Consider the following 20,752-nt stretch of genomic DNA (forward strand, 5'->3'; position numbering starts at 1 on the left):
CCTGAAACACATATCACATAACACGGTAAGCATAAATGCTTAGTGAGTTCCCCAAAATACCACACACAGCACACATAAGCCACTCGAGGCTATAACTTGGTATGACCCTCCGGTCAATGTGTCTCAGCGGGACCCTCCAGTCCCGTAGCTCGTTGGACCCTCCAGTCCGGTGTAGCTCGTTGGACCCTCCGGTCCGGTCTAAATCGTTGGACCCTCTGGTCCGGTCTAAATCGTTGGACCCTCCGGTCCATTCTATATAATGCATAGCATACATATATCACAATGTACATAAACTCAAAAATACACATAACACATAAGACCCTTCGGTCTGCACATAGTTACCACTCTAGGTAATGTATAGTGAGAAGACTCACCTCGATGATGTCTAGTAAACTCTTGTGCTCGATATCCCCGATCTAGCCTCCGCCTATCAAAAAGATAATATCTCTAATCAATACTCTCTTTATATCCTCATCTCTAAAGAATGGGTAGAAGACCATTCTACCCCTCTATAGCCTCTCTTGAATCAGTTTGACCAAACCCTAAGGTCAACTGAAATCAACTATAGTCAACGGTCTAACTTTGACCAGACTCGCCGAGTGCACTCAGGTGACTCGGCGAGTCCATGCGTGTCCTCAGACTCCTACTAAGGCCCCACTCGACTCGTCGAGTTAACCTCTCACTCGACGAGTTTCCACTGATCACGAATCGCGGGGCAACACGATCCGACTCGTCGAGTCCTCTCATGGACTCGGCGAGTTTCCTCCATGGCAACACTCATTTGACCTTCTGAGGTCAGATCTGTTTCTCTAACTTATAGATTTGGCCTTCTAGCACCCAAAAGTCACGTAAAGGTCCGATCTTGATGTCTATGCATGGCATATTTCGCTCAATATGCCATTTAGACTCCATTAAAGCTTCCTAACCTCCAAACGCCATGGTTGCACAACAATGGCTTTCTACTTTCTGACTTTCTGGACCTTACAAGGTCTAGATCTATGCCACCAGCTCACAAGAGGGGTTTGATGCAATCAAAAAGCCCACCAAGAAGAGAATACAAGCCCTAATCCTCAAAAGGAAGATCTACTTAATTAGGGAAGAAAAGGGGTCTGAATTGATACCTCCAACTAATGCTCCTAGTTTGTAAATCGCGGATCTACAACCTCCTCTGCCCCCTTTAGCTTGAAACCTCCTTCTTCCTTGTAAACCATCCACCAAGAAGCTCAAAATGGCTCTCTCTCTTGCCCAAAACACTAAGGACTCGTTGAGGGTTCTCTCTTCTGAAAGGTAGCCGCAATAGGAGGCCTTAAGAGCCTTTAAATAGGCCCAGGCCCGAGAGAATTAGGATTTCTGTTAGCAGCTCTGACTCGGCGAGTCATCTCTCTGACTCGTCGAGTCCAGTCATTAACCACGTCACCAAGTCGCGACCCTACTCGACGAGTTGAGGCACCGACTCGTCGAGACCCTCCAAAGTCCTTGAATGAAATACTCAAAACAATATACCTGGTAAACCGGATGTTACAATTCTCCCCCACTTGAATTAGATTTCGCCCTCGAAATCGCTTCTCAACAACATATAGATCTAATCCAATAACCGAACAACACCATCGAAAGGACCTCATACCACACAACTATCTTCCTCTCTGGGCACCTGAATCCAAACAGGAACTCCTCCCTGAAAAAGGACAGACCCACTGCCACTACGCTACCCCTCCTGACTCTCAAGAATCTGGAAACTCTAGTAGTCTGACACACAACCAGACCGCTCTCTCCAGATGTCACCATGTTATTTGCTCCTCGAACAATAAACCCCGATAGCTCACGACACCTCTGATTCTCTGGTGGGGACTGATAAAAACAAGTCCATGCCTAAAACTGGCTACCGATCACTCGTCCCAGATATGATAAACAACCTAGATCATATACCAAGGAATGAAAGGATCACATCACACCAGGGACTCATCCACTGTACTGTAATCACAACCCTTAAACATGAACCCTCAACATCTTGACCTCAGGCACGAAAAATGATCATGCTTCTTCAGAAGCGTCCTCCGACATCTGACAAACATAACCTCGGCTCCCTTCTCAATATCCCTTTCAAGACTGAGCACCAGGTCATCTCCCGACCCAGCAATTGAACCTCCAAAGGTTATCCATTGCATGTACCAAAACGTCTCACTGACTTCCTTATCAATACAACTATCTCGGCCCAGTGCGACACACAAGTCGCGAAGTTCGCTTTACCTCAACCGAATACGGAATTCGATTAACTCTCAATCTCTGTCGTCTACTACTCATTAGTTCTATGCGTTTTGCGGGTTTCTCATACCAACGAGTTGACCTACTCCGGTCTAAGACACCAGATGGAACAATACCCCCTTCCAAATGAAATGCATCTCTGAATCTGGAATCTCATTCTGTCTACTCAATACACCATTAGAATCGAACTCAACTCGAGAGTCTGATCGGGCACAGAATTGGAACCACTCGTCCCAACGAACCACTCAACTCATGACTCATGACCCGCAACTCATGCGTTCCTCACTAATCCACTTCCCTTTGGCTGCGACAACCATTACTCAATTCATAATTTAACGACTCTCGACAAATATGGAGACCCCAGTCTCGCCCCTAGTTCGACCACCTGGCTCCCACAAACTCAAATATTATGGATACCCAAGCCCAAAACTCTTCTACGTCACGCTCTGATCAGAAAGTACTTCGTCACAACATTCTCTTGCTGACTAGTGGGTACTACGACTCCCCGCAATATCACAATGACCTCTCACTAAATAGCGAGTACTACGGCTCCCTGCAGCATCACAACAACCTCTCACTGATTCGTGAGTACTACGGCTCCCCGTAGCATCACCACAACCCCTCACTGATCAGTGAGTACTACGGCTCCCCTTAGCATCACCACAACCTCTCACAGAATAGTGAGTACTACGGCTCCCCGTAGCATCACCACAACCTCTCACTGAATAGTGACTACTACGACTCCCCGTAGCATCACCACAACCTCTCACTAAATAGTGAGTACTACGGCTCCCCGTAGCATCACCGCACTTGCTCTTACCACTTCACAATCTCATCCTCAGGTCGACGCCACACTGCGATCATTAACTCATGCCCTGCGGACCAACCATAGGTGTACACACTTACCCAAATTATGCATTGCTATTTCTGACGACATCCGCCATAACAAAACACCTATACCTGCTGCAATCCACATTCTCAAATGATCCCGCTTGATGTCAATTAGCTGAAAGGTCTCCCACTAGAACCGTAGACACCTGATACACCACTCGTCATCCCATAACTCAAGTCTCAAAATAATCCAAAATTTAGAACATCATGATCGGATACCTCGGTACACCATCACAGAACCTCATGATGTCCTGTCTCAACCACTGATCTCCTACTTACCGCATCATACACAGATATAGCAATGCGTTCCTTCAGGATTCTCCACTAATCTTCATGCCACACATGGTCTTCGACCGACAACCACCTGCCATGGAGACACTCATCCTTTCCTTAACACGTACAACATGCATTATCTCGATCTGCCCTTGCCTTGACCACGAGTAACTCTGGTCTCATGAATCCATAGTGCATGTCTCTATCCAGCGCCCTAACCGCTCTTGAACAAATCTCTGATTCTCTCAATAAAATACCCGGTTCTCCCCCACTCAGGCTTCGAACCATCACCAATTGGCGCACCAATAATCTATTCCACAGACTGTTTCCACCAGGAACATCACACTTACTCTTGGAAGGTACTACACAATGCTCGGTGGTCTCCTCGATAGAGACCCTGCAACTCCAAATACCCCGAATCTCAGATGAAATCCTCAGAAACTTCTCATCATGATTGCCTCTAATCATATAGAATCTCATACCATCCCATTACCGGACATCTCAACTGTCCAGTAGTAACTATGACTCTTAATCTGAAAATAATGAACTATCATACTCCTCATTCTCAACTCCTCAACCAACGTTCCATCACGTGGGTTGTAATAAGAGTGGAGACCTCATTACCACACTCGATACTCATCATAGACATTAAGATCCACCGACCCAATATCCTCTTCTTGATCGTCTGCCTCTGCAGCTAATACATTCCCTATTACGCTCATATAGGGTGTATCCTTGTCCTTAACCATCTCAGTCCCCACAGACAACCTGCTCATGCTCTAACATTACCTCTCGGCAGACATACTGCCCAAATACTCTGATGGAGGGTCGCCATCAATGCTAACCCTCAGGGTTCTACCCCCAAGCTCAGAAACCGAAATCTCAACACCTCTTACGTTTCCCACAGGAAACGGAAATAATACCACCAAGGTCACAGAAGGTGACATCTCCGTTATTGGCTGATTGCTCAACTCATGCCACAATCCTCCATAAACGCCATCTTTACTCATCCTTGAGCCTTGCGACTTCGTCTGACATCTCACCAAAATACCTTGGAATCATCTCGGCTTCCCTCACAAGGGATGCTTCGTTGAAACTCATTCAACATGGACCTCTAGCCCCATATTCTTTCATATATGATCTCATTCTAACCAATCACAACAGATTAACTGGTAAACCAGAAGCACTAACCGCCACGAGTCATGGTACTCGAACCATGTGGCCACTTCTCGATCTGCTATGAATCATGGTACCCAAACCACGTTATCTCTTCTCAATCCACTACGAATCATGATACTCGAACCATGTTCTCTCTTCTTAATCCGCTACGAATCATGGTACTCGAACCATGTTTTCTCTTCTCAATCCACTACGAATCCTGATACTCGAACCATGACATCACCTCTCGATCTGCTGCAAATCATAGTACTCGAACCATGAAATCACCTCTCAATCTGCTACAAATCATGGTACTCGAACCATGAAATCACCTCTCGATCTGCTACAAATCATGGTACTCAAACCATGAAATCACCTCTCGATCTGCTATAAATCATGGTACTCGAACCATGAAATCACCTCTCGATCTGCTACTTAAAACCTCTGGAATGCTCCCTGTATCGAGTATGGGTCCTCTGCTTTCAGTAGTACGGGCCCATACTACCTGCCACATCTACCCATACTTTCTACATGAACCATCCCCGAGTTCCTAAGTAGCTTCTCAACCTTCTCGATCACAAATTTCCGTCACGCGTGTTTGCTCCTCTGCGAGATGCTCTACTCTGTCAGCGTACTCATCTGACCAGGGTCACCCTTTCCTAGGCTCTTCCTAGGTTCTCACACTTCTCTGCGATCAGCTGCTGAAGAAATCCTAAAGATGCCAACCATCTACCTCCTGAATATCGTCATATTCACTTAGTAGCTGACTCTCATCATCAAGAGTTCCACAAAGCATGAAGCAAGCAGCATCCGGGCATCGAATAATCTCTACCAACATGTAAAACCACTCTAGGTTATTACCCACTCGCTCTCCTCATACTCAAAGGATATCACCGAACTCAAGCAACTTTACCCCACGCGGGCATCTGACTACTCTCTCAGTAGACTCCTCAAATGCTCATCTAGGTATCTCTCCTAGATTACTCCTCTACTCAGATCCCTCTCTAAAAGGATTCCTGCTGGATACTCATACTCAACACATACTCGAAGGGACATCGCATATAAAAGCAACTCCTAGGCTAAGGCATCACAGACCAGGCCACTATAGTCCTAAAATATGAAATACCTAGCCTATCTCTAGCATGCACAGCATATCACACAATATCTCATAACACATAATGTAAGGGTATTTTGGGAAATCACCATTCGGGAGTTGGCGGATCGTACACACTGCTCCGTTCTGATTTTCTCAAAGATCTTTTACTCTTTTAGAAAAAAAAATTCTTTTACGAAAATTTCCTCAAATCCTCAGTATGAGTTCAGATACGCTCGAAGGTGCATCCGAATCCCTCAAACCAAGGCTCTGATACCAACTTGTAACGACGTAAATTTTAAAACAATTTTTTCATTTTTCAAACATAATAAAACTCATATAATATTCTCAAAATCTCATGTATCAATGTCATCACAATAAAACATATCCCAGAATCTCAACACGTAATCTTCTGCCAGTGTGTACAAATCATGTCGGCGCCTTCCCGCGACCCTCGCTGGTACTTGAAACACATATCACATAACACGGTAAGCATAAATGCTTAGTGAGTTCCCTAAAATACCACACACAGCACATAAGCCACTCGAGGCTATAACTCGGTATGACCCTCCGGTCAATGTGTATCAGCGGGACCCTCCAGTCCTGTAGCTTGTTGGACTCTCCAGTCCGGTCTAGCTCGTTGGACCCTCCGGTTCGGTCTAAATCGTTGGACCCTCTGGTCCGTTCTAAATCGTTGGACCCTCCGGTCCGTTCTATATAACACATAGCATACATATATCACAGTGTACATAAACTCAAACATACACATAACACATAAGACCCTCCGGTCTGCACATAGTTACCACTCTAGGTAATGTATAGTGAGAAGACTCACCTCGATGATGTCTTGTAAACTCTCGTGCTCGATATCCCCGATCTAGCCTCCGCCTATCAAAATGATAATATCTCTAATCAATACTCTCTTTATATCCTCTTCTCTAAAGAATGGGTAGAAGACCATTCTACCCCTCCATAGCCTCTCTTGAATCAGTTTGACCAAACCCTAAGGTCAACTGAAATCAACTCCAGTCAACGGTCTAACTTTGACCAAACTCGCCGAGTGCACTCAGGTGACTCGGCGAGTCCATGCGTGTCCTCAGACTCCTCCTAAGGGCCCACTCGACTCGTCGAGTTAACCTCTCAATCGACGGGTTTCCACTGATCACGAATCGCGGGGCAACACGATCCGACTCGTCGAGTCCTCTCATGGACTCGGCGAGTTTCCTCCATGGCAACACTCATTTGACCTTCTGAGGTCAGATCTTTTTCTCTAACTTATAGATTTGGCCTTCTAGCACCCAAAAGTCACGTAAAGGTCCGATCTTGATGTCCATGCCTGACATTTTTCGCTCAATATGCCATTTAGACTCCATTAAAGCTTCCTAACCTCCAAACCCCATGGTTGCACAACAATGGCTTTCTACTTTCTGACTTTCTGGACCTTACAAGGTCTAGATCTATGCTACCAGCTCACAAGAGGGGTTTGATGCAATCGAAAAGCCCACCAAGAAGATAATACAAGCCCTAATCCTCAAAAGGAAGATCTACACAATCAGGGAAGAAAAGGGGTCCGAATTGATACCTCCAACTGATGCTCCTAGGTTGTAAATCGCGGATCTACAACCTCCTCTGCCCCCTTTAGCTTGAAACCTCCTTCTTCCTTGCAAACCATCCACCAAGAAGCTCAAAATGGCTCTCTCTCTTGCACAAAACACTAAGGACTCGTTTAGGGTTCTCTCTTCTGAAAGGTAGCCGCAATAGGAGGCCTTAAGAGCCTTAAATAGGCCCAGGCCCGAGAGAATTAGGGTTTCTGTCAGCAGCGCTGACTCGACGAGTTATCTCTCCGACTCGTCGAGTCCATTCATTTACCACGTCACCAAGTCGCGACCCTACTCGACGAGTTGAGGCACCGACTCGTCGAGTCCCTCCAAAGTCCTTGAATTAAATACTCAAAACAATATACCTGGTAAACCGGATGTTACAAACTCTCAGGCCACTCTTGGTGGTGAAAGTACTTCAAAACTCCCTCCAACTCCAACTGTTAGAGATTCTGATGATGGCACCGCAATCGAAGTCAGCTCCGCACCTACATTCGGGAACGACGAATTTGATATCAATGAGGTAATTCAGCCTACTCCTTCTGATGATGATTTAATTATTTTTGATGATGAAGAGGCTTCGAGTGGTTCTCAATACTCAACCTCCAAGCCGAAAGAGAAGAAGAAGAAAAAGAAGATTGCTGTCTCAAGGAAAGAATTTCTGAGTCTACAAGCCAAAGTAGATCAGATCCTTGCTGCGGTTAAGCCCACTCAACCGCAACCTGAAGACATGCCGGGACCGTAGTCCCTTATTGAAAGAATTTAGAGACTTGAAACCCGTGAACGACTAGATGCTGAGCGGATTTCTCTGAAGGTTGAAATGGGAATTCGTTCCCTGGATACAAGTCGTCAGGCTGATCATCAACAGTTTATGGCTGCTGCGGAGCGCCTCATCTCTGAGGTATCCACAATCAAGACAGAACTTCAAACAGCCATTACGGATCAGTCCACTCACTCAAAGAAGCTGATAGATGAAACTCATACTGCCTATGAGTCCACCATCTCGGTCCTCCAATCTACAATCAATAGACTTCAACGTTCTCTCTCTTCAAATTTTCATGGTCCTGAGATTCTTCAACTTACCAAGGAGATTCATCGACTACTCTTCAACCCCGCTATCCCAAACAATCAGCAACTGGCTGATGCACTCAAAGCTCAATTCCAGGAGGTATGTGCTAAAGTCGATGGTCTTAAGCAATGGCTTGAGGAATCCCCGCCTCTGCATTCCTCAAGAGGGGGAAGTGTTGAAGACCATCATCATTTATATAACATTTCTCACCAACATACGAACTCCCCTATCATAAATGACAAAATTCCTACACCGCAACCATCTCCTCAAAAGAGTCCAAGCCATCAAACTCCACCGCAACATCAGTCTCCACCGCAAAAGGAAATCATTCAAGACACCAATCCTTCTCCTGAGCGACCAGAAACCCCTCCCCACTTCAAAAACCTAGAATCCAACATGTCATCCGAACATTCCAATGATTCTCCCGCAACGAAACAGAAGAAAGCAGATTGGAAAGCAGCCAAATTTGCTGAGCTTATCTGGAGAGAAAACGGATTCGACATCACCATGGATGAATCCTTAGTCAATTCTTGGATCAACCCCCACCGAAGACTACTGGATGATGACTATAAACCCTATCTTACTTATGTTGAACCCCCTTCCGACGGTTACTGGGATATTCCAATCTCCCCCAATGCCAAATACTTCACTGTATTTGAGCAGTTTGACTGCAGCCTACCTGATCACAAGAGACTGCCCATGGAATTTGAAAGACTCAATCTATTCCATGCCAAACATGCTTCCTCAATAGAGAAAATATGGTCTAATGATAGACCATCCGCAGTCAAGAACTTTAAGCCCCAGAAATTCATGAAAGCTGACTTCATCCAATATACTCTCACAAGAAGGAATCAGGACTATGTCCACACCCAAGCTGACTTCCCATGTATGAATCCAGAAGAAGTCTTCCTGATAGCAAAGGTGTTCCAAAACAAAACTGAAAAGTATCCGAAGATGAAGATAGCGTTGGAGAGGGCAAGCACTTTTCTAAGGGAAACTGTCTGTGACTTCGCAAAAATTGATGCAGACATCCACCCTGTTCTTGCCAAAAAGTTCGATCTACCACCACTTGATCCTGCACCGATGGTTACTGAAGGTTTTCAAGAGAGATCTCTGGGTGAAACAAACTTCCCAGATCTTGGAGTCATATTTAAGCGAAAGGTCGATGAAACCAAATATTTCATCCCTATGACTGCCATGAATAGTCTCACAAGGAAGCAAATCGAAGTTTGTCGAACCGCAGTTCAAAAGTCAAAACACACAACTGCCGAAGTCAAGTTCGAAATTCTAAGGAGAATCACCTGGTTAGAGAATGTCAGAAAATGTTGGTGGATTCTCATCAAGTTCCTGAAACTCGATAACTGAAGAAAAGTTAAAGAGGTCACTTAGGGGAAATTGTTGAATCATATAAGTGACCCTCTTGAACTTAGTCTACCGCAACTCTCCTAGATCCGCAGTCAACTCCATTCAGCAACTCCATCCGAAGTCTTCATCATCCGCAGTTCACTATCTAGTTTTCTAGTTTAGCTCTTTATCTGCTTTATTAGAATACTCTCTTCTGTCCAGTATGTCTTGCATGGCTACGCATAGATAGTTGAACTAATGTAATATTCGAGTCTCTATATATAAGAGCTCAATCCTTGTTATTCATATACATCTAAGATAACACTTCACATCTTGAATATCATATCTCGTGTTATTACTCTCATCACCTTCTTACTCTCAAAGTTCAATATAACTTATCATTATCTCCTTACGGAGCAAGTCATTCTTGACTTAATTACTAAGTTTGATCTCACATACTAACTTGGTCTGAATGCATTCCTTGTTAAGAATCAACTTATGTGTATACTTGATATAATACCTGCTGTTATTTATATTTCCTTACATTTCAGCACCTAACTTTCTAATTATCTAACTCTAACCGATTATTATTATTGTTGAGCTTTTAGATCCTTGAGATAAACTATTCCGCAACTATACTTGTTCTAACGTTTGTTCAAGTGTGTCCCAAGTTTTTTCTCTCAACATAATGTCTGAAGCAGACACAGTTGATTCATCGCCTTTGATGATTTCATTCTCATATTCAACATTACCACCCCAATAGAGAGTTATCATAAATGGACGATTTAGAGCCATAAATGTAACTGCAAGACAAATCGTATGATAACATATGCAAATTAATATAATATATATATGTCATTTTGACAAAAAAAATATGCAAAAATATTTGGAAACTATACATACATTATGTTAAATATATGAAAGAACTAATAATGTGAATATTATGGAAGCATGAAAGAACTGAGAATGTATAATCGAGTGGAAACAATTTTGTAAGAATGATGAAGAACCTTGGCTCGTAAGATCAAATTTATAGCATCAAAAAGTAAAATGAATTCAATTAAAAATTTTAGATATGACAATTCATGCAACTTTAGTTTTTAAGAGTTTTCAATAAATAATGACATTTTATTTTGGATAGAGTGTTTGTTTTTGTTTTGGATAGAGTGTTTGCTTTTACAGATTCAACTATTTGATTGGACAATTCATTAATATTAATTTTTTTTATTTATATGATTCTAACAATATGTATATGTTAATTGTATTTGTATAATTAAAATGGTATACAATATTCCAAAATTTTGGAATATAAATGAGATCGTTTGTGTAGTAAGAACAATTAAATGCCATATATAAAATTTAATAACATATTTAAGCTACATAAATTAGGTAAATGTTGAAAAAATATATAAAATGATAAAACTTTAACATATAATAAAAAACAAAGGACCATTGTTGTAAGTTGTGAGGGATCCTTTATTATATATTTAGCGTATTGATTCAGTGGGCCGGCACCAAGGTTGTCAGGATCGGAATCCTACGTAGGAACGTTTTTGGGTTTGTAAGATCGGGATCGTAAGATCGGGATCGAGATCCTAAGATTCCACAAAATAAAATATAATTTTAATTTATAATTTTTAATCATGAAAAAATATTTCAAACATTCAATTATTCGTTCAGAAATTATAAAAACTTCAAAATATTAGTTATAAGTTACAACACAGAATAATAAATGGTAAATTGGTAAAGGGTAAAAGACAAAGTGGTAAAAAAAATCTTATTTGCAAAAAAAAAAAAAAAAAGATCAAGGGAAGGTAGGATCGGATCGGATCTCGATCCTATCTATGATCGTACGATCCTACCTGCGATCCTACCCAAAATACAATCTGTTTACGATCCTGATCGTTTTTCATACTTAGGATCGTAGGATCCTACGATCAGAATCGCGATTTTGACAACCATGGCCAGAACCCCATTTCTACAAACAGATTCAAAACAGCTCCATTTCTACAAACATTTTTAAAAACTGCCCCCTTTTTGCAAATAACTCCCGTCTCCCACCACCCTCATCCTCTTCCCCTTCTTCCGACAACCACCCTATCAGTTAATTTCGGCAACCTTGTAACGATCAATGGTGTTCCCAACCATACATTTCGGTTAGCAGCGAGTAAAAGTGGAATCCATAACTGCAAACAAATCATAGTCATAATTCAAGAAAACTATTGATGTGGGGATCTTAAAACCTAAACAAAACAGGAAATCCGTTTTAAATGGTGAAGATAAGTTCAAGATAGTTAAATTTGGTTCCCTTTTGTCTTAACGAACCTGAACTGTTGGTCTAGTCAAGATCATAATTGATGGCGAAAATGATATCTTAATACAAATTAAATCATGTCGATCAGATCTTTTTTTTCCACAACGTTCTAGCTAATGGTGAGATATTAAGGATCGTGTAGCTAAACAGCAATTAAACCTCAAAACTAAATGCTTCTTGCTGATCTTTTCTAGCAATCTAAATCTTGGAGGTTTCACTCGCTGTGTCAGCTTAAAAATAACATAAAGATTAACTTCTAAACAAATCCCATGAACTCATAAAGAAACAATCCTAAATTTGATCATGGAGATGGATGGTTATGCAAAAAGTTAACAAAAATTGAATAGAGTAAATTACACGAATGGTCTCTATGGTTTAGGGTAATTTGCGCATTTGGTCCTTAACTTATTTTTTTAACTCGGAAGTTCCCTACTGTTTGTTTTTGTTACGCGTTTGGTCACTGTCTTACCTAAAAACACTATTTCCCCCTTGATTTTTAATTAATTTAAATAAATACACCCCCAACTCCACCCCCATCACCTTACCTTACCTACCACACCATTTTTCTCTATTAAAATAATAGTTTTTTTAGGTAAGATAGCGACCAAACGCGTAACAAAAACAAACAGTAGGGACCAAGCGCGTAACAAAAACAAATAGTAGGGACCTTCCTAGTTAAAAAAATAAGTTAGGGACCAAACACGCAAATTACCCTAAACCATAGGGACCATTCGTGTAATTTACTCAATTGAATATTTATGAAGAAATACTTACCAGTAAGGAAAATTAACTATAATCCTAGTGATAGCAAGCCAGAGGACACCATTATCAAATAAAGTAGAAAAAACACCGACGAGCAGCACAATCCATAGTGGGAAATAATTACAAGCGATGCTAGAAAGAATCCCTGTGTTCTTGACAAAATCATTAGCAACACCAAGTATGTATCATAAGCTGTTGTTGAGAGAAACGCAACATGAATTTGAGAGATGAGAATATAGAGGGAAACATTACTAGTTGCCGGCGTAAATGCCGAATCAAACCGCGGCTGTGAACCCCACTTGTGGCGGTCGAATATGGTTCGAGCAAGGAAAATGAAGTGATTGATTAGGGCTGAACAAGAAATAAGAAGTGATTGATTAGGGTTCGAGAGAGCAATGTATCTAGTTGAAGCTCTTAAGGGTAATAGAAGATAAAGTCACTACAGGACCTGTGCGGTGACTTTTTTTAACCCTATGCTGACGACATGTTGTCGGGATAGCCTATACCGACGACACGTCGACGGCAAAGCCTTGTCGGCATAGGTGAAAAAGTCGTCGGGATAGGTACACCTATACCGACAATATAGCATTGGCACACGGTCCATCGGGACTGATTTTCGAGGGGAAAAAAGTTTTATTATTTACTTTTACCGACAAAAAGTCATCGGGACAAGTTGAATCTATATTGATGACTTGTCATCGGGACACAGGACTCTATATTGACAACAGGTCTTCGGCGACCGTTTTTACAGATTGAGCTATAGCGACGACTAGCCGTCGGTATAGATCAAAACCGTTTTTATTGTTAAGAAATATACCGATGATATGTCGTTAGTACAGTACAGCCACTATATGTTTTATTTTTAGTTTACATATTCTATTATTTACCATTCTTGTTTATTTAATAAGGGGAAAATACTAATCTAGCCAAAAACACTAATTACTTATCCAAAATTAGTCTAAAAAAACATATTAGCCAAAACTAGCCTACGAAACAGTAGATTGGTTAGGATTGACTACGGTCAACGTGAGAAAACTACTCGCAATTGGCTACTCTTTCGTTGCTCGTCTACTGTTTTGTGGCTCCTTGGCCCATAGTATATAATGTCTTTTTTTTTTTCAGATTATGTTACTTTTTCCTCATTTTTCTTCCATTGTCTACTATTTTCTCTCAATTGAGCACCCGAAGAACAACGAGGTACGTCCATTTTTAATCAAAATTTTACTGTATTGTTGATTAGGAGTAGTTTTTGTATATGGGGATAACTTTTTTTTTTTTTGAAAAAAACCGAAAAAAATATAAAACCGTAGGTTTCACAATGCATAGATTGTGGAGTGTGGACTTATACACTGTAGTTTTCATTCGAAACCGTAGATTTATCCCAAAACTGTAACCTACGGTTTGGGATACCGTAGTTTATAGAGAGAAAACCGTAGTTTTTAAAAAACCTACGGTTTTATATCTTCAAAATGAATTTTTTTTATACAAAAACACGAACCAGTAGAAATTTTAGCGAAACAGTAGCCGAAACTAAATACCTACGGTTTCGTGGGCTATTTTGGGACAATTCCTAATTTTTGGATAAAAATGGTTAATTACTTTTCTAATTTGGCTAGATTAGTAATTACCCCATTTAACAAATCCAGACAAGTTGCAGCATATATCTATAATAAGCACACATTCAATAAATATTACCAACATTTAACACATATTGTTCAAATTCAAGTCTAGTACATATCAAAATAACAGAAAAGATCAATCATCATAATCTTCTTCCGTCTCCTCGGTCTCGTCGGTTATTCCGGGGGTGTTTCTTGGAAACATATTGGGATTGAGATTGAAATGAAAGTGTAGCATTGGTAGCTGTTGGAAGGGTGATGATATTTCCACTTGTATAATTTATCTATCCACTTAAAATAAAAATATTTTGACCATTATGACCTTATTTAAAATTTACGAAATATGGAGATTGATAAGAATACCTAACAATGTGATCAACATAATTCTTCTTTCCAAACGACGACCGATTCTCCTTCGTAGTCACCATTCAAAAACTGGCATTTCTTCTTCACCGGTGACCACTGCTTCTTCTTCCTTTGTCTGATACCGAAGAAGTTGGAGCCCTGAATTAAGAACATAGCATAATCACAAGTGTTGAATATATTGCTGATTAATCTTCATTATATTACTGATTTATCATGATTATATTACGGTTCTTATGTGTATATTATACCACATTTATGCCTATCGTTCATAAGTTTTTCATAGGTGTATTCATTTGTCTCTAATAGATGGTGATAATATTCATCAAAGCATTGATGTCGAAAATTAATTAATGGGATGGATTTTATTAGGGTTTAGGTTTTGCATGCTTGAGAGTTAAGGGCATTTAATTTGCATATTAAATGGGTGCATGTGTTATACTGTAAATATATATGTTCCCGTAGTAGGGAAGTGAAATAAATTAATGTTATGCAATTGTAGCAAATTACTTACATGTATAAGGAGTTAAAATGTAATTGTAAAAAAAATCACTTTATGCAATTTGTGTACATGATTGAATGCGTTGTTATAGTCTCTATGAAGTATGTATAATAACTATAGTTTTAGGCTTTTAGCAAATATCTTTATTAGCTGAGAAAGAGAAGGAATTCCCATATTTCCTTGGTTTCCTATTTCTTTTGCATGAATGTGAAGTAAAAGTAAACCTTATAATAGATAAACAACATGTATATGAAGGGTGAAATAATTTATACAGTAGAAATGTAAACATTATGTAAAGGCTTATTCTTTTGCATGAACGTGAAGTAAAAGTGATAACTTACTTGATTTATGTTTTATATTATGTTATAGCTAGCATACACTAACTACTAACTTGATTTATGTTTTATAATATGCTTTAGGCACCATTGGGATGGATTCATCAAGTCTTATGATAGAAAATGAAGAACTCTATTTAGCTAACTCCAAATTTGAATCATATGATGAATTACTAAAGAATGTACAGGACTTTTATTACGCTAAAGGATATGCATTATCTATTCGAGATTCAAGTAAAGACAAATATGTCAAGTTGCAATGTGACCGAGTCGGTTCATATTAAGATAGATTATGTATTGGCAATAAAAGAAAGAGAAACATCGGATCTCGTTTGATCAAATGACCCTTCCAAATTGTAGGTAAAAAAAGGAATTGATGGTTCTTGGGCAGTTAATGCTAAAAACTTGACTCATAACCATGAACCATCTACTCATATGTCTAGGCATCCATCATTTCATCGATTATCATCAACTGACGTACAAAGTGTAAAAAACATGTCACTTTCTGGTATACCCCCAAGGCAAATTATTTCCTCTTTGCGACAGAAAAACCAAAACCTTCCGGCAAATTCTCGAACTATATACAACCGGAAGATGAAAATCCGCAAGGAAAACATGAAAAATCGTTTAATGGTTAGTGCCTTATTTAAAGAGCTTGAAAAAGAGGGTTTTATTTATGATATTTTCCATAATGAAGTAGGGCATATAACCCATTTGTTCACTGCACATCCCTTGTCAATTATACTCGCCAAAGCTTTCTCAACTATCTTTGTTATGGATTGCACATACAAAAGAAACAAGTATAACATGTCTCTCCTTGATATCATTGGGGTTTCATGCTTTCATACCTCTTTTTATTCTGGATTTGTTTTTTTTGAGAAAGAGGATGAATAGAGCTATATCTAGGCATTAAATGTGTTTAAGAAAATTCTTGAAAATCATGAACCGTCTGTGATTATGTCTGATAGAGAGTTGGCATTAATGAATGCTATAAAGATGGTATTTCTGAACACGACAAACCTTTTGTGTATTTGACATATTGAAAAGAACGTGTTGGCAAATTGCAAGAAGCATTTTGCACATGCAGAAGATTTTAATACATTTATGTCAAGTTGGATAAATGTAGTGTATTCAACTAGAACAACTATTTTTTAGAATAAATGGGGTGAATTTGAGTTTCTTTTTCAAACAAAAAAAGTTGCAATTGATTATATAAAAAGCACATGGTTGCCTTGGAAAGAAAAGTTTGTTACTACTTTGACAGAAAATTACTTGCATTTTGGTAATCGTTTATCTTCAAGGGCTAAAGGTGCTAAAGGTGCTCATTCCAAACTCAAGTTGTATCTACAAGTATCTATCGGTGGCTTACAAGAAGTTAAAGAAAAGATTTGTCTTGCAATTAAACATAAATTCAACGAGATTAAAGTGAAACTCGCAAGTGAAAAATTTTAAGTTTTTCATAATTGTGACATGTCGTTTGTTAGAGAGCTTTTGTCTCATGTATCTAATTTTGCATCAAAGGAGACACATATGCAATGTGAAAAAATAAAAAATGGTAATATTTACAAAGATTGTAGTTTTAGATTATTGTAAAACATTAATTTTTACATTAACCTTTAATAACTGTTTGGTTTTTCATGTATAATGACGCCTTGTACCTATCATTTTATGGCAATCATGGGTCTTCCTTATGCTCACAAAATAAAACAGTTGCAAGGAATGCCACTTTCTTTGGATCTTATTCATCCACAATGGAGGATTGACACATTGCGTCTGAAGTCGGAAGATGATTCACAGAATGATGGTGTCAACAAATTTGATGAGTTGCTTACTGAGTTGTCTTCAAGATACAAAGTGTGGTATCTAAGTAAAAAAGAATTTGCTACTTCTATGATTACCAAGCTTTTGATCGAATCTGATGCGTTCTTTGAACCAATGATTCGTAAACCAAAAGGTAGACCTCCAAAATCAAAAAAGAAAAGAGGAATAACTTCTACCGCACGAGATCCTTCAAGATTCGTGGAATCATCACAAACACACAACCCTTCAAGTTCTACCGGTGACTTCCATATGAATAATGAAGTGTTTGAGAACAACTTATTTGATTTAAATACATATCCAATTTTTTAAGTGATTCAAATATTTTTATTGGGAAACATTTTATAATGATTTGATATAAACTAGTTTGAATAATTTATTACGATATGTATTAGTTTGAAACAATTAATTTTCTTACATGTGCAACAGATAATGCCTTCAATAGATATATGAGAAAACAGATGAACTTTTGTTAATTTTCATTCAAATGATAAATAAGAAAAAAAATGAATAAATTGAAGGAAAAAAAGCATCAGTTAGTAGGGATGGACTGAAAGGAAAACATATTAATTTGTGTTAGAAAAGTTATGAAGAAGAAAAAAAAGAGGATTAAATGTTATTAAGTGGGGCACGTATAAAACCTATTTATCTTCTTCTTTTTCTTTTTTGTAAATTTTAAATAAGGGTAAAAGTGTCAAAACATTTTAAACTTAAGTGGATAGATAAAATAAATAAGTGCAAATATCAACTCCCTTGTTGGAAGTTAGGAATTGCGGCCGCCAATGAATCATTATACCTTTTTTTGCATTCGTTGCAAGTATTCTTGCATTTGTTAGGTTAATGCACCAAATTGGGAATCACTCATATTTTGGATTGAACTCGGGAAGATGTCTGCATCTCATCCAGGAGACGCGATTGAGACATTTACATCTTCGCCCTCGGCAACCTCGTCTTGCATTTAAATATTCTATTATATTTTTTCTTAAAATAAAGAAAACAATAGACATACATTAAATTTAAACACAAAAGTAATAGTAATATACCTTAAACAAAAAACTATAATAATAATAGCATATTTAAACAACATACTAATTTTGTTTATTACTTACCCAATCTTCTTGTGCTCGACGTGTACACCACCCCAAGCCTTCCTTGAAGCACATCTGTCTCCAACCCTCAATATGTTGCGGCTTTTATGCTTTTTGTTCCTATAATAAGCCTAAAAAAAGAACATGTTTATATAAATGTTAATAAAAAATGTATATAATACAACTAAGTTTTCTTACCTCTAAATGGAATATCTTAGCATATAGCATACAACCATGGGCATTTGTATGTGGAAGTTTCGCCCTAGTACTTTTATTTTTTTCCAACATACGCCAATATCTCAGGGTCAAAAACAAAAAATCAAACAACGCATTCCAAGTTTGGGCGTTCTAATGACTTTGTGGAGATCTTCTTGTAGTTTCTGTGTTTGTATATCCGCCGACATTGTCAAGATGAAATTTCGCATCATATTTGCGTTCTCCATATGCTCTTTGGCAGTCGTCTTGGATACCCGCTAGAACGACTTCCTATAAATTTCTACCCTGATACCTATTAAGATCAAAATAGGTCTGGAAAAAAAGATATTTGATCAGTAAAAGAAATATTTAGTAAGAGTAAAATTCAATACATATAAAAAGTATTGTATACTTACTTCTAACATAAGATATATAGCTTCTTTGTAATGCACAGGAACACGAACTCAAGGTGGATAGTGTAGTGGTATAATTGATGTCACCTTGTTTTAGATCAATCTAACTAACATTTCGCCATTATCCCTTATGAATCGACAGGTCTCGTGGTGTTATTAATCTTCCCATGTAAATCAGCGTTATCAGCATACGCTTCATAAAGATTTAAGTTTCTACCTTGGCCATGCACGTTCTTCGGATTTGGTACATTGCCATATAGAATTTGAAATTTAGAAATTTAGAACTTTAAAAATATATCCAATAAGAATTTCATGTAACTTACAAGATATACGACTTACGACCTGGAGTTGGAAGCGTGGAAAGGTTATTGCTTATGCTTCTCGACAATTGAAAGAATCTGAGATGAGGTATACGACTTACAACCTAGAGTTGGTAGCGATAGTTTTTGCTTTAAAGATATGGAGGCATTACTTTTACGGTACATAATGCAAGTTGTATACAAATCACAAAAGTCTTCAATGTGTGTTCTCATAGAAAGATTTCAATATGTGACACAAAAGGTAGATTAAGTTAATTTGTGATTATGATTGTTAGATAATCTACCATGTTAGCAAGGAGAATGTAGAAGCGGATGATTTAAGTAGGAAGACACCAAAAGTCTGTATTAGAGGAAGGTCCATGAGAATTAAGTAGGTATCCACCTTATTGGACAAAATTAAGGCATATCAAGTGGAGGTAATGAAGGCAGAAAATGTTAAGGAAGAGAAGTTGCAGAAAATTATAGAGTTCAAAGAAAATTATCGGGGTTTGAAAACGTTCAAGAATAGAATTTTGGTGCCCGTTTATAGACAGACACAAAAAATGATAACTGAAGAAGCACATAAATTTAAATACTCCATTAATCCAAGGAGTACGAAAACTTATAGAGATCTAAAACAGATGTATTGGTGGCCCGAGATGAAGTCATCGGTATCCAAGTTTATATCATAATGTTTGACTTATACTCAAGTCATACTTGATCAACAAGGTTCGATTGCGCCTTTCAGCCACACCATTAAGCTGTGGTGTCCTGGGAGGTGTCAATTGTGAGATAATCCCACATTCCTTAAGATAGTCAAGGAACTCTGTACTAAGATACTCACCACCTCGATCGGATCGTAGCATCTTAATGTTCCTGCCCAACTGATTCTCCACTTCCTGTTTGAACTCTTTTAATCTTTCAAAGGTCTCTGACTTATGCTTGATTAAGTAGACATATCCATATCTACTAAAATCATCAGTAAAAGTCACATAGAAGCGGTTAGCATCTCTTATGGCGGTTCTGAAGGGTCCATACACATCAGTATGTATAAGGTCCAACAAACCCTCACCCCTAGCACAAGTACCAGTGAAGGGTGACTTTGTCATTTTTCCAAGCAAACAAGATTCACAACTATCATATGAATTTAGGTCAAATGTGTAACATCCCAATTTTCAAGTCCAAAAATATCTTTTTAATTAACTGACTCATAAAAACATTCATAAGAAAATACTATGAAAAAACATCATCTCATGAAACAATGTATCATGTCTGAAACCCAAGTCGTAAAATAATAACATATCAGAGTACAATCCCAGAAAACTCCATGCGGAAATCATGTGTGTGTGTGATGCG

Source organism: Lactuca virosa, chromosome 4 (genome assembly GCF_052849685.1).
Source record: "Lactuca virosa cultivar CGN04683 chromosome 4, Lactuca_virosa_CGN04683_v6, whole genome shotgun sequence".
In the NCBI taxonomy this organism is placed as follows: domain Eukaryota; kingdom Viridiplantae; phylum Streptophyta; class Magnoliopsida; order Asterales; family Asteraceae; genus Lactuca; species Lactuca virosa.